This window comes from Montipora capricornis, chromosome 4 (genome assembly GCF_036669925.1).
Source record: "Montipora capricornis isolate CH-2021 chromosome 4, ASM3666992v2, whole genome shotgun sequence".
NCBI classification, from domain to species: domain Eukaryota; kingdom Metazoa; phylum Cnidaria; class Anthozoa; order Scleractinia; family Acroporidae; genus Montipora; species Montipora capricornis.
Window position 1 is genome coordinate 466,498 of NC_090886.1, and position 7,185 is coordinate 473,682.

General features: G+C 38.6%; 1 long non-coding RNA gene across 1 annotated transcript; it reads right to left on the bottom strand.

Moving 5' to 3' along the window:
- Positions 1-4,654: 4,654 nt before the first annotated feature.
- On the bottom strand, positions 4,655-6,494 carry LOC138044482 (uncharacterized). Its single transcript, XR_011131438.1, has 3 exons — positions 6,321-6,494; positions 5,949-6,006; positions 4,655-4,890 (listed from the first exon to the last, which is right to left on the bottom strand). It is a non-coding gene; the product is annotated as an uncharacterized lncRNA (long non-coding RNA).
- Positions 6,495-7,185: the final 691 nt, after the last annotated feature.

Sequence of the window (7,185 nt, forward strand, 5' to 3'; positions counted from 1 at the left end):
AGTCACAGTAAAATAAATTCACAAGGAGTGCAAAACCCTTAGCTTGCGCTACAAGATGACAATATATTTTGGATGTCGCTTATGTCGTGTGACGTCATCAGATCCGCCATCTTGATTTCACTATTTCAGCTTAAGTTGCCTATGATAAGTCAGTGCAAAAAATCAGTGCAAAATCAAGCCAGAAAGCTTAAATGGGGTAAAAGATTATGACAGACCTGCTCTGACTTCCTTACGTGTCTTAAATGTAAACTGGCCTGACAGTCAATCATCTACGAGAGCAACATCCAAAATATACTGTCATCTTGTTGCGCAAGCTAAAGGCGGCGAAATACGAGATACAAAAACCCTAAACTTGGCGCGAAACATTATTTCGTTGCAAGTTTGGGTCGATTTCTCCCGTTTTTCACCTTGCATGATCAACTTGTTGCGCAACAAAAACATTTGTTGCGGGTTGAAGAAAGTTATTGCGAAAAGTAGAGCGCAGATCTATACAAATTTTGGCTTTGTTGCTCGTTTTTCATCAAGCTCACAACTTGTCGCGCAACAAATGTGCTCTTGTACTAGCAAATCAACCACTCAGCGCCCTGCATTTCTTCAACCCGCAACAAATGTTTTTCTTGCGGGTCAAGTTGATCACGCAAAGTGAAAAACGTGAAACATCGACCAGAACTTGCAACGAAACAATGTTGCGCCACAGCTTGAGGGTTTTTGTATCTCGTCTTTCGCCGCCTTAAGGGTTTTCCACTCCATGTGAATTTATTTTACTGTGACTAAATTTAACGAAAGCCTTGGAGGGTCTATCAACACCACCCCCCCTTCCTCAAACTGAGCCGGGTACGTGTTTGCTGACGTGAAAAATGCTTGCAAGGCTTATAATTAGAGCTTCCTTTATGAGAAAAACATTCGTATTACTCGTATGTATTCGTATGTATCCGTATGTTGATCGTATGTATCCGTATGTTACTCGTATGTTACTCGTATGTCAGTCGTATGTCAGTCGTATGTTTTCGTATGTATCCGTATGTTCCGTATGTTACTCGTATGTTACTCGTATGTTACCCGTATGTACTCGTGTGGTGTTTTAGTCATGATCGTTATTTGGGTGGTTTTTGGCAACAGAGGTTAATTATTCGTAATGCGATCGCTTCCGTTGCCGTTAGCAATGGGTAGCAAATTTGACACTTTTATCGCATTATCACATTACGCATTGAACCACGTTATCTATTATTCCTAAAAATCTAAAAATATTCGTGCCTTATCAGTTTTCGGTCGAATTTATGTCCAAGAAAGCAGATAAATTGCAGAAAATATTAGTTTTGCTTCCAAAATTCGTAATCAACGCTAAAATGACCAAATTTTGCCTAGAAAACATATTTTACTGTTATTTTTCTTAAATTTTTTCGTTCAACTTTCGCTTTTATAAAATGTTTCAGTTGTCTGTAAATAAGTTATATGCTGTTGGAAAGCTTATTTTCTTAGCTTTAAAATGATGTATTTTTTCCCCCTATCTTTAAATATAATTTGAGAAAAAAAATTTTTTTGGCGATGGCTGATTTACCGCGGTTTTCTCGCGGTTGGGAAAGTAGGAAAAAGAGTTAGGCCAGTAGCCAGGTTTTTAACCTCAGAAAAGGATCTGTTTCGTCGTACGAACGTGAGAGGACCTGTGAGCCAAAGGGCCTCTGCTGGTATGACTTCTGGGTGGCAGTACGGACCGAGCGCAGCGAGGTCCGTTCAAAAACGACCCAGGGCCAATATTCCCCAGTACGGCTCGAGCTAGCTCGGTTAGTAAGTAGTTTATTATATGGTTTTTTAATTACCTTTTGCTTTGTTTTTGCAAGCCCGTAATCGGTCCGTGGGCCAGTCACAATTTGCCTGGAACGCTGCACGTACCACAGGCAACCCAGTGTACCCTCACGGAGGGTCTAGTATTACATGTATTACATAAGAACCATGGCAATTACTAGCTTTACAATCACAGGTTTCTCGTTAACCCAATTTAGACTTGTTTACATTACTAATTCTCACGAAAAGGGATAACTTGGGAATTTTTAACAATATATCGCTTTAATCTAGCCCAAAATCATTCAGGTATTCAAAACGTCCTGTGCATGATCCATTTCCTTCGCTTTGTGCTTGTCAGCATCATGATTTGCAATACTTCAGGTTCACGTGCTCAGTTTGTTTTTGTACCTCGTAGGTGTTTAGATTTCCAATTACACACTCTGTTTTGATTGGCCACTCACTGTGTACATAGTTCACCCTGAATTCAAAATAAATACGTTTCGTTTCTGAGAAAACCACACAACATTCTTTTATAAATCGTAACGGGTATTCCTGATTTCTGTATTAAATTTAACTTTCATTTTGTATTTACCTGTTTATCCACGCTTTGGAAAAGTATTACATACCACGTGCTTAGAGTTAAACGCATACCTGAGGTAGCTCTTATACTTGTGTTTACGAGCAAGTGATCTATTAATACCAATGAAATGTGGATGACTTCGGTACATTGTTAACTAAATATGTTCCAGAAAGTTTACTCCTTTTTCTGCTTTTTTTAAATAGACGTCTCAGCCTTTTCTCTGTAATTCTGCTCGGTTCTCGGTTATGTCTATGTCGATGCACACGCAAATCACAACTAAAGTAAAAACACTTTTGCATATCGAGACCTGTATTTCTCCTTTGAAATCAAGTCTTTATCATCATTGCGAATCAAATAACTGTACGGCCTTTCAAACTACAGATCACAATTAAAAAGCTGATCACAGTCTCCACTGATGATATGAAATCTTGTAAAACTAGAACAGGACTTTATACACAAGAAGGCAATCAACACGATCGCTAGTTGAACAAATGATATAAGCTAGAACTTTACAAAGAGACAAACTGTTTAACAAAACGCAATTGACAAAGAAATTATCTTCGTAGTCAATGGTACACTGAGCGGGAGGCTATTTGTTCGCGGTGAAAATGGTACAACCGTGAGGCCATTTGTTCGCTGTGCCAATGTTGGTCTTCAGAAGATTCCAATATGGCGTCTATGTTGTTTGTGGAGTTATTTTCTTTGTCATTTTCAGAGTAGTTCTCAATAAAGTACCCGCTGCTTATTAAAGAATTAGTATTTTGACTTGTTGTATCGCTTTCAATAGTTGCGTCCATTTCAGTTACTTTTGAGTACATTACCGTTTCATTCAGTTCGCGGACCGACCCGTTTCGAAGGTGACGCTTGACATCTTTTAGTGTGGGTCTACCGCGAAAAGCGTATGCCTTTCTTTGTATGTGTTTTGAGCGCCCAAAGAAGAAATCGATTATGCCATTGCAACGTCGATCTTCAGTAATCCAAACAACCCATCACCGTGCTCTCCATGATTTTGTATTACGTGGTTTGCTTTTAATAACCAATGTAAACAGCGCCATGTACCTTCTATTGTACATTGCCCAATCAAAACACCGCCACGTGCTTTCCAGTGTGCATTTTGCTGCACCAGGGAAAAAAACTGAAATCTAACGGGTTTTATAACTCGGTGCCCTTACGGGCCCGAGTAATAAAGAAATATCGCTGGTCCTGACATGCAAAGTGTGGGGAAATCCCACACAAAAACGAAAGACGGTTTCTTGGCTAAAAAGTACGTTGTTGCGTTCGACAGAACGCAGTTCTAATCCAGACTGAATTGAGATTTTTTGGGACAACCAGTCGATCTTGAGACTCCAAATTGTGCCCCCCACAGAATACAGAATACAGTAGGGGCAAACACGAATGACATCATAGCGATCGCTATTTGTGACCCTATTTAGGAAAACCTTGAGCTGTTTTTCACAGCAACGCATTTGTTGAATTTGCAGAGAAAAATGTCTCGGATTAGATCCAAGAAAAGGAAAACCGGTTCGGATTTTCGTGTAGTAATTTGTTGCATTTTGCTCGGCAAAAGAGGGCGAAGAAGGAATGAACTGAATTTGATCTGAAGACACGAGTGTTACGTTATGCTTCCGTGACGGACTTGTGTCTTTGTATCATAGTTTGAAAGTTCCCCAAAAATGAAAAGACAAAAGATATGTAACACAAGTCCGATTGATATATGACTTTCCAGCTAAGACACTATAATACTTTCCTTAATCCCGAGTTTAGTGGATGCCGGCTTCTATGCTGAGCGATTTAATGGCCCGTTTGCCATTCTCTGTTCAGTCTGGAAATTAGCACCGACAAACAATTGCTATAAACTATTATTTACCATTGCGAATAACCTTTAATAATTTCGTAAAATTCGAACAAATCGAGAGATGAATAGTCAATGGTGTGCGACTATAACTCTCGCTAATTAAGTCGGGTCGAAATAAAAACAGCTTGAAACTCTGAGCGTAAAATTTACACACTGAATGAAACGCAAATTGTTGTCCTCGATTGCCAAGTAATACAGTGGGTCATTTGTTACGGCCAAGATTACACATGACGCTTCAACTATGGGTAACATAAACTCAAGCGTAAAATTACAATCGCTTACTTAAGTAAAAATGCACAACTCTAGATTCACATTACTATAACTTATTTTAGGGCCATAAGATTGTTTGTTACGTCTTGTCCAAACTTCCCGACTTCCTACTTGCTAATTTCATCAACAAAAACTGTCGCCTTGACAGGAATTTTGTCTGAATTGAATCGAATATTTGGAGAGCGTGTTTCGGCAGGGAAAATGTATGTATTTTTGCAGGTTTGAGTATAATAAAAACAAACTAAACATTTAAGAGCAACGAGGTGGCCTCCCGCAACGTTTAGTATTCGTTCGCCTTTTTCAACGATAAAAATGTCATCATAATTCGGGAGTTCCCCCACGATGAGGATAAATGAGAAGAATCTTGCTTCAACTCAGGTAGCTCTTCTTCAGTAGGCACAACCTGCATATATAAACAGAAGTGGAAAAGAACAGGTGTTATAAACAACATTATGAAAGGTGCATGGAGTAATTTTCCATAAAAGCAACTTTAGCATACGCTGATTTTCCACATCCTCTTGACTTTAAATTTTCATGAAATTGTGTGTACTTCAATGTTAGTGATACTCAATAAAATATAAGTCGACTTTCAACGTCAAATAGCTCTGCTACAACTTGACAAAACTAGACAATATGTTCTCTGTTTGCTTCTAGCTTAAACCAAAGTTCTGAAACTGCCTTTTCGGGCATTGATCCTGCACAAAACACTTGCATCCTTTTGAGAAAATAAGCAATCAAGAGATTTGATTATTTGTTTTTTTCACAACTAACTTTAGAGCCAGATGGACAATACTACATAGAACACTGTAGCAAATTAACAGCATGCTTAGATCTACTTTACAAATTACATGTACATCAAACTCTATGCATGAGGTGTGCCACCAACTAGTTGAGATGAAAATTATACCACACAGTACCACAGTGTATGAGGTGTGCCACCCGCCAGTTCAGATGGAAATTAAACTACGTTGTACACTATGACAAATAAATTAATTGCATGGTTAGATCTACTTTTAAAGTTACATCGAACTGTATGAGGTGCGCCACCCGCCAGTTCAGATGAAGATGGTACTGCTAATTACATAATAACCAAATCAATGCGCGCACTCTGATTGGTCAATCAGCTATTGTTACTCATGGAAAAATCGTGCGTCTTCTGAATTATTATATAAAAGCAATAGACCACAGGTTTCTATTGTTTATAGGCATGATAAACCACTTGGAATGTTGGAATTCTTCTCGTGTTCTACCAACATCCCGCGTGCATGGTTATAAGCCTATAAACCATAGAAACGTGTGGTCTATTGCTTAAGTACACTATAACAAATAAATCAATTGCATGGTTATAGATCTACTTTTCAAGTTACATCGAACTGTATGAGGCGTGACACCTGCCAGTTCAGATGGAAATAATACATAACATAGCACATTATAACAAATTGACTGCAAGGATAGACCTACATTTTGAGCTGGTGGCTGTTGCTTCTGATTTCTCATCAGGTTTTCCCTTTTCCTAGGCCTATTGAGATATGAATAACCAAGTCATTTTTAAATGAGACATAAAAGTAATGCTAATTATACATGTAATAACATAGAAGCTGTATCATTATGTGTGTTGGGGTTCTATGCTGGGGGGTTAATTCAGTGAAGATGCAAGGGAAAAGCTTGAAAAAATTAGATAAAAATTATTGCTTTTTGATTAGTCCAGAACAATATTCTTCTGGACTATTATTCTTGAGAGGAACTTTTACTCAAGGTTTGTAAAAGTATTGCAAATTGGATGATTGACTAGCTATTTCTTTAATTCAAAGACAAACCTTGGCTTAACCATACCTATTACTTGATTCTGCTGTTTCTTTCTCACTGACGTTCATTCGTATGGAAAGCCACAACTTACTTCTTTTGGTCTTGAAGGTTTGTCTTAATGATTTGGAGTTTTGTCATAGTATACTGTGGCAACATTATTACAATGTAGTGATGAGGTTTTGTCATTATGTGAAGAGATTTGATGGTTGTGTTGTATTTCCATCATGATGCGTTGAGGTCTTCTTTTGACATGCTGCATGCATGTGTTTATAATCACATAAAGGGAGAAATTCAATGTCATATAAAAAGAACCACACCACACGAAATGTAAACACAGCAGGTCAAAAGAAAACATCATGATGGAAACAAGCACGAAACGATCAAACCTTATCACATCATGATAGAAACACAACACAAAATCATCAAACCTTGCCACATAATATTTAATAAACCTCACCACATAATGACAAAAATACGCCACAAGACAAAACTTCAAGACCAAAAGAATATTGATTACATCACAGGCGCCCAAAGCTCACTGTGAGGGAAAGCCAAGGAGGCAGTGTGGCCGAGTGGTTAGGGCGTTTGCCTTGCGATCCGGAGATCCCGGGTTCAAGACCCGCTCTGACCACTCGTTGAATTTGATCCTGGTTCAACTTCAACTTCCCAGCTGCACTTGTAAATAGCCAACTGGTTTGCCTGCGGCCGGTTGGGATTCTTAACAGTTGTCCTTGTTCTGTTCCGTCGTTTCGCTGTGTTACATTGGCCCTGAAAAGCCCCTATGGGGAGCGGTCAATTAAGTATGTATTGTATTGTATTGAAAGCCAACAAAAATATGAGGATTTTAGCATGTATTCTTGTGGTACTCCGCATAAGGACGACGCGAAATTAC